Below are 11,566 nucleotides of genomic sequence, written 5' to 3'. Positions count from 1 at the left end.
AGCTCTTTATTGAGTTTTTCATTCCTGTCATTGTATTCTTCAGCTCCAGGATTTCTATATGTTTAGGTGGTTCTTTTCTTTCTTTCTTTTCTTTTTTTAAAAATTTACTAGTTCTTTGTTAAACTTTTCATTTTATTCATTTAGTGTTTTCCTAATTTTGTTTAGTTGTTTATCTGTGTTCTCTTGTGTATCATTGAGCTTCTTTAAGATGATTATTTTGAGTTCTTTCTCAGGCAATTTATGGATCTGCATTTCTTGGGTAAGTTATTAGGGCTTTATTAATTTCCTTTGGTGGTGTCAGGTTGGACTGATTTTCTGCGATCTGTGTAGCCTTGTATTGGTGTCTGTGTATTTGAAGGAGAAAATGCCTCTTCCAGCTTTATAGTCTAGATTTGGAAGGTAAAAGTCTTCTCTTGTTGAGTTTCTGGGCTGGTGGGATTATCTCTGGGATTGTGGTCAAATGAGGTTAGAGCTGGATCACATGACTACTATTGAGTTTGCAGTGGAGCCTGTCATTGGTGGGCCTGTTACCAGGACTGGACTGGGAATGATTTGTATCTGGTCCTTGAATAAAATGAACTGCCTCTGGAACTTTAGTCAGTAGGACTGGTGCTGGGATGATGGTCTGCTTCAGGGTCCACAGGTGATAGTATCATTAGCAGGTATACTAACAATGTATCTTCCTCTTAGTATCTAAGAGGGCTCCCACTGGGTCACTGGGTTGGTTCCTTGGGCAGGCAGTACTGGCCCTGTACCATGGCTGAGAGGGGCTAGAACTGAGTTACAAGGCTGCTTAAGAGTCCTTAGCCAAAGCTGGGGTCTGCAGGCCTGCCTCTGGGGACACTGATGGGTGTGTCTCCTAGTGGGTCCCTAGATGGGCAGGACCACTCCCAGACTGTAGCTGAGAGGGGCTGAAGCTTGAGTTACATGGCTGTTTTTGGATCTGCTATGGGACTGAGGTTGGCAGGTCTGCCTGCAGGGCCATGGATGGGTGCACATCTCTCCCAGTCTCTATACTGTCACACTGTAGTTTAGAGAGCCTGAAGCTGAGGTACAGGGTCACTTTGGTGTCCAGAGCCAGGACTGAAGTCAGTAGGTCTGTCACTCAAGGCATGAGTAGGAATTACTGCTCCTTGGCAGATAATCTGGTGGCAGGACCAAGGCCAAATGAGGTTGTAGTTGAGTCTACAAGAGGATGAGGCTGTTTTTGTCTGGAGCCAGTACCATAGTTGGTGAATCTGCCAACTGGGTGTGGGTCTGCCTGTTCAAAATGACCCTCTCAGTCTTGGGCTCCAATTTTCACAATTCCTACCGAAATCTCAAAGCTATACAAAGGTACTTTTGTTCATGGATGGCTGTAAAATTATTGTTGTTATGTGGGGGATACCTCCTATTCTACTGTCTTGTTGACATTATTGCCTTCAAATCGTTCTTGATTATCTTGAAATACCTTCCCCCCCCCACCAAGATGAAATTTCTTAAGAACATAGAAGCTCTAAGGGAAGAGCTAGAAGATTTTTTTTTGTCATCAGTTCTGTCTTTTGGATCTAAGTTGTTTTCCTTTAAAAAAGCAAAACTTTCACCTGAAATAGCTAAGATAGTGTGGGCTGTCTCTAGCAGCTCAGTGTCACCTTGGCTAAGCTGCTGCCAACACCCACAGACCCCTTCATCGCCATTCTCAGCAGCACATGTCCTAGTTTTATTTAAATAGCATAAAGGTTGGAGCTGGAAAAGAGAACAATATCCAATTTGGCATTTGAAGTAAGTATTACAAATATAGACTATAGAGATTCTAGGAAGGAGCAAGGTTGGCGGTCCTAGATGAGAGAGAGATTAAAACTGTGGCATAATTGAATGTTAGAGTTAAAAAGTACCTTATAGGTCACTAGTTCTATCCCCTTCACCCTAGGGATATGGAAACTGAAATCCAGCTTGGTGAAATGACTTGGTTAAGTTAGCACCAGACCTGTAACTAGAACTCGGTATTTTTACTTCTGGGATAATACTCTTCCTATCATATCCAACTATGCTTTCTGTGTCTTTCAGACTTGGAAGTCCATGATAGCATTCTGGTAGGATATTTTCCTGTAGATCTGGATCTGTAAGCCAGAAAAATTTAGTTGATGACATAAAGAAATTTGCTAAGACTTATTCCTATACTCAGTGTGCTGGTTAATTTTATATACCAACTTATTTGGTCCGCAGGCCCCAGATATGTGGTCAAATATTATTCTGAGTGATTCTATGAGGGTATTTTTATGTGAGATTAACATTTATATCAGTGGACTTTGAGTAAAGCATTGCCCTCCATAATGCAGTTAGGCCTCATTCAATCAGTTAAAAGCCTGAATAGAACAAAAGACGACCTCACCTGAGCAAGAGAGATGTCTGCCAGCAGACAGTCTATGGATTTGAACTACAGCAATTGGCATCTTCCTGGGTCTCTAGTGTGATGGCACACCCTTCAGATTTTGGACTTGTCAGCCTCCATAATCATGTGAGCTAATTCTTTTAAAAGTCTCTTTCTCTCTCTCTACATATCCTATTGGATCTGTTTCTCTGGAGAACTCTGACTAATATATTTAGTGGAACATTTGTTTCTCTAATCCAGCATTTGTACCTTAAACAATTGTCTTATGTTTTGGGTCATTATGCACTATTATCCATCTCCTTAATGCTCTGTAAACACAGAGGTGCTTTTTTTCTTTTATTTTGGCACTAAAAAAATGCTTAAACTTATGTCAAGTTGAGCAATTATATTGTTTCTTCCTCAGTTATGGAGATCATACCAGAATAGAAGCCAGATATATCTTCATCAAATACTGAGACCAGAGCTGCTGGCTCTATCTGTTGAATGGGAAGGTAGCTTTTGGCTCAGATGCCTGAGAAGGCAAAAAGAGCTCGCACACAGCAACTCGGTATTCATTCATTCTCAAAGAATTTCGTAGTTATTCTTTTGTCCAGTCCTCCAGGCTGCTTTTCCAGATCCTCTGCATCCAACTTCTTTGTATTAGTTAGGACACTTTCAGTCATGAGTGAAGAGTAACCCAACTCAAACTAGCTTAAGCCAAAATAGAATTTTATTTGCTTATGTAACAAAAAATGTCTGAAGAGAGATCTTGAATGGGTAAATCCAGAGCCTCAAACATTGTCATCAAGACCTCATCTCTCTCCATCTCTCTGCTTGGCTTTCCTTTGTGCTGTCATTGTTTCAGGGCTAGCTTATGCTTAGTATTGGCAAAATACAGTCAGTAGTTCCTGGTTCCCATTCCATCCATTTAACACCACAGCAGAAGAGAATGCTTCTCAAGAGTGCTAACAAAAGTCCTGGGCCTGACTTGGCCAACTAGGTTATGTATCTATTCCTGAATTTGATGATTAGCTTCCTGCTGGATCATATGCTCACTTCCATACTTGAGTTGGGGTCGGTCTCAATCAACTCACATAAAAAAAGGATAGTGAAGAGGCAGTTTTCTCAAAGAGAAATGGTAAATGGATGCCAGGCAGTAATACAGTAATACAGTACACTACATTATCCTTGTCAAATTTGGGCAGTCAGTTTGGTCTGGTAGGTGAGTAAGGAGCAGAGGAGAGGAGAACTAGGAGCTCAGTCTTAAATAGTTTACTTTGAGGTATGTGTGGAATATCCTGTGCTTCTGGATAATAGGAGTCAGGATACCGAGAAAAAGCACTAGCCTACAGATCCTCCTCATAATTTCAGAAACAAATCTTGTTTCCTGGAAGGCTTTAACATTCTAGAATGAAGGTTCTGTATATATTTATTCTCTCCTTACCTGGTAGTAGCATCTTCTCATTGACTATTTTATTGTCAGCTCCAGGACCTTCACTTTCATTCCTTTCTGTGGTTTGGCATCGATTTTGGCATTAAATACTAGGAGGTAATGCTCCACGAGAAAAGGGGTTTTAGTCTTTATACGCAATGCCTAGAAGAGTTTTGGGCCTGTGGTAGTTACTCAAAAATATTTGTTGAATAAAGAATTGGATACTCCACATATGTTATTTTACTTATGACCTCACCATGGATTGATAAAATGTCGCGACAATGAATTCTGCTTCATTGACAATGCTTTTTATAATGAGATTCTTTCTGGTTGACTTTTAAAAATTTAAACTCTAAATTTTGAGATAATTGCAGATTTACATGTAGTTATAAGAAATAACATAGACTCATGTAGTCTTTACTCTGTTTCTCCCCATGGTCACCTCTTACAAAGTTACTTATAGTATCAAAAGTAGGATATTGAAATGTTGACATTGATGCAGTCAATCTGGTTGACTTTTTTTTGTGTGGCTGTGGTAAATTGTTTGATGGCCACAAATTCTTCCCATCTAACATTCGTGCTCTTTTGCAATGTATCTTTGTTGTTCCTATAATTTAGAGATGGAGTCTCTTTTTGTATCCCCTTGAATTTGGGCCAGATTTGTTTTGCTTTGACCAATAGAATTTAGCAAAAGTTATGTTGTGTTCTAGAGCCTAGGCCTCAAAAGGCCTTCCACATTTTACCTCCTCTCTCTTGATATGTTTTCCTGAGATCCACTTATGCAGAATATAGTATAGTCTACTAGAGGGGATGAGAGACTGCAAGGAGGCAAACTGAGATGCCCCTGTCAATGGCTACAACCGACTGCCAGACTTGTGAGTGAGGCCAACTGGGACCTCCCAGCCTGCAGACTACCTTGCTGATGCGTGAGTAAGCCCAGGCAAAACCAGCAGAGGAACTGTCCAGCAAAAAAACATAGAATTGTAAGAAATAATAAATCATTGTTGCTTGAAATCATTAATTTTTGGAATATTTGTTACATAGCAGAGGGTCATCTCACATTGAGGATCTTTAGGTATACGGACTCAGGTTTTGTTCTTGGATTATGATATGGTAACTAGGAGATAAGGATTAACTATGTGTAGTTTGAATTTTTTTCCCTTAAATACATAACCTGTCAGTTGATTTCACTTTGTCATATTTCTGCTCAGTAATAAAGCAAGAAAATCTGATTAATACCAGCTTTACCTCATCTCTCTTTCTTATTAGCATGTGGTATTTTTAGTGGTAACTGGCAAAGGAATTTAATGGTTTCTTGTAGATATAGACCCAGACTTGGTTTCTGAGGTTAATATTTATTTAGACTCAAATTTAGCCAAATAAATGTCTCAGTGGAAAAGTCCACATTACCATATTTTAAGACAAATACAGAAATCCAGAATTCAAAGACTCTTTAGTTTTTTGAAAACCATTCAGTAGCTATCACTTTGAATTTTGTGTTGATACTAATATTAACTCCAGTAATAAATCTTTAACTAGATATGTTCTGAAAGGGTACATTGTTTCAGAAATCCCAGGAAAGTATACTGACATGCAGAGATTTCTATAGATAGTGAAGATACGAATGAGCTTATATTTACCGGCTCTTTACATTTTTCTCTCAGAGATATTAAATATTAATCAAATACATCAGTGAGTAGTTCTTACTTTACATAGTGGTTAAGAAATCAGTGTTTGGAGTTAGATTCCCAGGGTTGACATCTAATTATACCATTTACAGACTGTAGGTCCCTAGGCAAGTTGCTTAATCTCCTTGTGTCTCAGTTCTTACATCTACAAAATAGGGATAAAAATAATAACTGTCTCAAGTTTGTTGTGAGGACTAGATGAGAAAATGTACAATTTCTATTACGTAGTAATTATTCAAATACATTGCTGCTATTATTACTCTTTATACTCCTTAGTTGGTCACTAATATGAGCTGTCTTATTCCTAGCTTCTTGTTACAACTCTAGGACACTGAACATTTAACACAAAGCTAGTGACTTGTCTAGTTCAAGCTTTTGATTGTTACAGTTAATAGGTGTTTACAAGGAGGTCAGCGAAGTATGGCATGAGAGAAGCTCCCAAGAGTTTCAACTGGATCAACATGGTGCACTTGTTGTTGTCATAGTTATTTATCTTCTTTGGATATTCCTTCTACTCCCCTGAGGGAGAAGATAAATAAATAAAGATTTCTGAAAATTGCTGCCTGCTGGTCCCTTTGGGATCAGGTGAAGAATAGCCTCCTTGAAATGAAAATGACCTCTCTTTCTCCTGGTTGTACTTACCTCTCCAAGACATATTGTGATCAGGACCCAGTCATTCTACCAAAGTGCAAGGCTTGTTCCCATTTATTGAATCATTAGCTGGGCCATTGACCCCCTCACATATATGGTAGGGTTGTGTCCATCTGAAAATTGATGACAGATCAGTTAACAAGATTCCTCATACTTTCCTCTGAATAGCCATGATTCATTTTGGCTGCTAAATTCATCAGAAGGCACATCCTGGGTCTTCCGGATACAAGTAAATCTGCATAGGATGTATCCAAATTCAGAGGTAAATGAAGGGTAAAGTGATATGCTAATGTGACTGCAGTCTGACTAATTTGAATCTATTTGCCCTCCATCATTTCTGTGTCAGCGTAGCCACACCAAAGTGAATTCTGTGAAGCTGATTGAATCACAGCATCTAGAAGCTTAATAAGCTGCTAAAATGTAAATACTGACCTGGGGAATTTTGCATGGCTAATGAAGGCAGAGTTTGGAGTCCATGATTACATTGCACAGCTTTACCAAAACAGCCAATAAATGTTTACAAATCCATTTGATCTACTCAGTGTGTCTGCTCACAATATAGGTGGGGTGATATATTTCAATAATAACTTAGCTCTTTCAGGGAGAATAGCATGGAAGGAATAAAGCAATAGACACAGGATGAGAGGCTGCTTTGAGTCTTGGTTTTAAGGATGGCTGATGTGCAATCCTCAAAGTATTCTGTCTGGTGATTACAGTATTAGCTCTAAGAACAAGAAGCTTTCCGCCAATAAGTCTTGTATATAGTTTTGGTTCTGGAAGGAAATCGAGGGGAGAGTGGAGAAAAGAGAATACAAATGCTTTGTGCTATGAGTACTGAATCTTTCCATCTGAAATCTGTAAATACAATATAGATTTTCCTGGCATTGAGTTAGATTTGGCAGATCCTTCATTCTATTGATCTTGAGGGTAATAATATTTATCATAGTGTAATCCTTTAGTAGAAGCAAAAATACTTTTGACTGAAAGGACATTCCAATTATTCATGTCTCTTTGTTATTGTGCTATTATCTTTATGTTTGTTTTGTTTGACTGTTTTGGTAAAGAGAGAACAGGCTGAGAAAAATGTGGAATTTGAAATGGTACAGAGTGGGTACCCTGGAAAATAATAAATGCATATGTATATATAGTTTTCACTTTGAATTAGAGGCAAAGTTCATTTCCAAACCCAAAACATAATTAGTTGTAACAACAGTTATTTTGTTTGGATCATTTCAAATTTCAAAGCATGTTGCTAAATGCACAGATTCTTTCTGTTCATCTCTTTTCCTGTGGGAATCTTTGCTTAAAGCAAGGGCCTCCATGAGAGAACAGAAGGAATCTTTAGAAACCAGTAATCAAGCATAATGGCCACAATCAGAGGTGTAGAGACTGGTGCAAATTATGCTTTTCCTAGCCCTCAAGTATTTTTCGGTAACTGGACATGCAAAACCCACATCCCCAGTGCTGGACAGTATGAGTGCCCTCTTACCCCCCACCCCTCAGATAATAGCAGGGCTTTGAGTAACACATTAGAGGGGACCAGAGTTACATACTCAAACCTATAGTCACTTCAGAGGAGCTTTCCTTAGGGACAAATTGGTTCAGTCATCCAGAGACCTCTCCAAATGTGGTAAAGGGATTTGGCTACAGGGACACAGAGTAATCTGATGGGTCCATTGAATACTCAAATAACCTGATTGTCTTGGATGACCTGAACTTGACTGTTAGGCCTGAGTCTGCTGGGCCATCTGATTCTATGTCCCAGCCTGATACTAACCTTAACCCTAAATTTGGTTATTTATGCCATAAAATTCCAATCTCGTACTTTAGTTCAACTGTTAATAGCCAGTTTATTGGATACCAGAAAATGTGTTCGGAAGTTGATCTTATTGGCTAAAGCCATGGGAGCTTAAGGGGAGGAGAAGGGGCAATTATGGGGAGTTACTGACACTATATAGTTTCTCAACCTCTAACTTTTAAAAAAATGCTCCCATGAAGGTCAACATAGCCTGAGAAATTGGGAAGATCTCAATGTGTGATGAATAGTCATGGATATACCATCCAAATTCCCTCTCAAGGAAGCCCCAGCTGGTGGGAGTGATCTCAGCTCATTGTCAGCAGCAGAGAACCAATTGCTCACCGAACGCCACTTTCCTGGACAGCCCCTATCCAAGGACTGGATTAGGCTTGGCCATTTTGGCTCAACACAGGCCAACCCTGACAAGCCTTGCTTGTCAGATCTTCCTCTGGCATCAGGTTGCTTTGCAGTGTGATTTTTTTCCCTATCCAACGTGCTTTCTTCTCCTTCTTTCTTCTCCTTCTTCTCCTGCTTTCTTCTCCTTCTTTCTTCTCCTTCTTCCCAGCAGCATGACCTGCATGTGAAATTCTGTCTCAGAGTCAGCTTCCTAGAGAACCCAACATGAGACACAATGTGAGCAATTAGGTCCCAACTAAAAATGAAGCTAGAATTTAGTGAGGTAGAATCAAAGTGCTCTGATATGAAAGGCAAAGAAGGAGGAGATTAAAGTCCTTTGCTCAAAGATCCTTTGCTACACTACCTATAATAGGTCTGGTTTTTAATATATCTTACCCTAGAGAAGTATCATACTAGAATATCACTAAATATTTATTATTTCACTGAATTCATTGGGAAATCTACCACTTAAAGGAGTCTCACGTTTAGGGCATAGAGTTAATAAGGCCCCAAACAGGTCACAGGGAAAGGAGACCATATGGCAGAAAGGAGCTAGGCATTAATAGCAGTAGTAATGAAAGGCAGGGCTTACAGCATTCCTTGCCTAAGACCCTATTATATGATTTCCATTTACTGTGAAGCCTGTGGTTGAACTCTCTCTGTGGTTGAAGGTTTTAGAGGCATGAAGAATAGAAGTATCTATTTTTCTGTGTTTCCATATTCCTCACTCCTTTACTAAAGGAATATTATTTGCAGGCTGGTCTTCCCTGCTAGATTGTACGTTCTTTAAGGGCATTGTCTTAGTTTGGGTTGCCCTGAGAGCAGACAGAGAAGCAAAGTTTTACATGCATGTAGTTTATTCTCTCTTTTTTGTTTGTTTGGTTAGGGGAGATACAGGGGATACTGACAGGGATGTGGGAAAGTAATAGAGCAAAGGAGAGGAGGCCAACAAACTGTCCATTAGCAAGTTGGGTATAGTGGGCCATTCCTGTGTCTCAGCATTATGCTCCTCAAGTGTCAAAGGGGCTGGAGTGTTTATATACCCATTCCTGTTAATCATTGGTTGAGGAGTGTGGGGGACAAGTTATAGCAGTCAGAGGAGGCATAGGAAGGTATTAATTCCCTGACACTTCTGGGGTGCTGTGGTCTGGAAGACTGGCTTCCTGGAAGAATTCCTCAGATTCATAGATGCAGATACTAGCACATGGAATTTGGAACACACCAAAGTGGTCAAGTCCAAAATATATGTGTGTGCACAGAGAAGCTGACAATGGGTGTTCAGGCATGAATTTTATTATTTCTTATATTTCACCTGACCTGCACTGGGTCTGGCCCCTCAATGTGCTCAGTCACTGCTTATTGAACTCCTTAAAGATGAGACCAAGCTCAGCTATGTGGTCCTTGCATCCCAGGGTCTGGGACTCACAGCAGGATAGAGAAGATGAATGTGTGTGGCTCAGGTCATCTCTTGTTTCTGGAAAAGAGAATGGAGAGGGTCAAACACACTTAGATTTGGGTCTTAAAGATTAATGTAATACTTGGTTTCCCTGATAAGCTCTAAATTAAAGTTGGAAATTGCATAGTGCAATTCACAAAGGTGCATACATAAGAAGGGAGGAAAAAAAATTCTGATTACGGTTTTGTTTGCTGACACTCCTTAACAATTTATGTTCAAGTGCTATTTTGCTAATTAATGGCTGCTCAAGAAATGCCATGTGTCAGCAATGAATCACTTACTTTTGTTGCTCTTCAATAGTATATGGATAATGAACAAGGACAAGTCTTATAATTAAAGCTGAAAATAGCCTGGCTGTGGGACAGAGGCCTGTCAATAAGGAAAAGATATATTTGCCAGTATCTATGCCAGACTGTTAATGGGTTAAATTAGTTAAAAGCACAAGAGGGGACTTTATTGACATGTATAACCCAATAATGAAGGAATTGGAAAGATGGGTAGGGACATTTAGAACCAGGGAGTAGAACAACAACCAGATTTCCACTTTCCATGTCTCATCTATGCCTCTCTCTGTGCTTCCTTTATTTTTTAAATTTTTAAATTTTTTAAATTTCATAATATTACGGGGCTACAAATATTTAGGTTACATATATTGCCTTTGCCTTGCCCGAGTCAGAGCTATAAGCGTGCCCATCCCCAGACAGTGCTTACTGCACCCATTAGGTGTGAATATACCCATCCCCTCCTCCCTGCTCCCACCTGCCCGACACCCAATGAATGTTACTACTATATGTGCACATAGGTGTTGATTAATTAGTACCAATTTGATGGTGAGTACAGGTGGTGCTTGTTTTCCCATTCCTGTGATACTTCACTTAGCAGAATGGGCTCCAGCTCTATGCAGGATAATACAAGAGGTGCTAGGTCACCATTGTTTTTTGTGGCTAGGTATACTCCATGGTATACATATACCACATTTTATTAATCCACTCATGTATTGATGGGCACTTGGGTTGTTTCCACATCTTTGCAATTGTGAATTGTGCTGCTGTAAACATTTGAGTGCAGATGTCTCGCACTAGCTGTTCCATGGATTGAGGCCATGGCTATTCATAGCTCCAGGCTCACACTAACAGCTCTGTGCCAGAGAGAAGGACTTTCCTTTTCCATTCAAAGTTGAAGTACTTCAAGGGAGGACTAACTGGCCAGAAGAGTCATATGACTAAGGAAGAGGGCCTCAGTCTTCAGAGCCACAGTGTTTGAGGGAATATATCTTAGAGAAAGAGAAGATGCCTTTGTGGGTGAACAAGACAATACATGGTTAAGTATAAGCAGTAGTACACAGAAGTACGTGATTAAAATTCTGGGTGAACAATCTGGACTACAACTGCTATTGTAATTCAGAGGAGAGGAAAAGCATGGCTCAAGTGGTTGGGGAAGTGAAACTTGAATGGGAATTTGATTAATGGATAGAACAGAGAGAAAAGGGCATTTCAGATAAGGGATGCTAAATTAATAAGGTACGGATTCAGGATTGAATGCAGGACACTGGGGAGATTGGTCTAGCCAAAGCAGAGCTGGTTTATGCTTTGGAGTAGAAGGAAAATGGAGGAAAAGAAAGATTATGGATAGCTGTGAATGCCAGGCAGGGAATTGACTAGAGTTTTGAGCCACAGAGAAATATGATAATAATAACAAATACATAGGACTTACTCTGGGTCAGGAGCAATTTTAAGTGCTTTATGTAATATTAACTCATTTAGTCATCATGATAACTCTATAAAAACAATTATTC

The sequence above is a fragment of the Lemur catta genome, chromosome 6, assembly GCF_020740605.2.
Source record: "Lemur catta isolate mLemCat1 chromosome 6, mLemCat1.pri, whole genome shotgun sequence".
Taxonomy (NCBI): domain Eukaryota; kingdom Metazoa; phylum Chordata; class Mammalia; order Primates; family Lemuridae; genus Lemur; species Lemur catta.
This window is presented reverse-complemented; position numbering follows the sequence as displayed.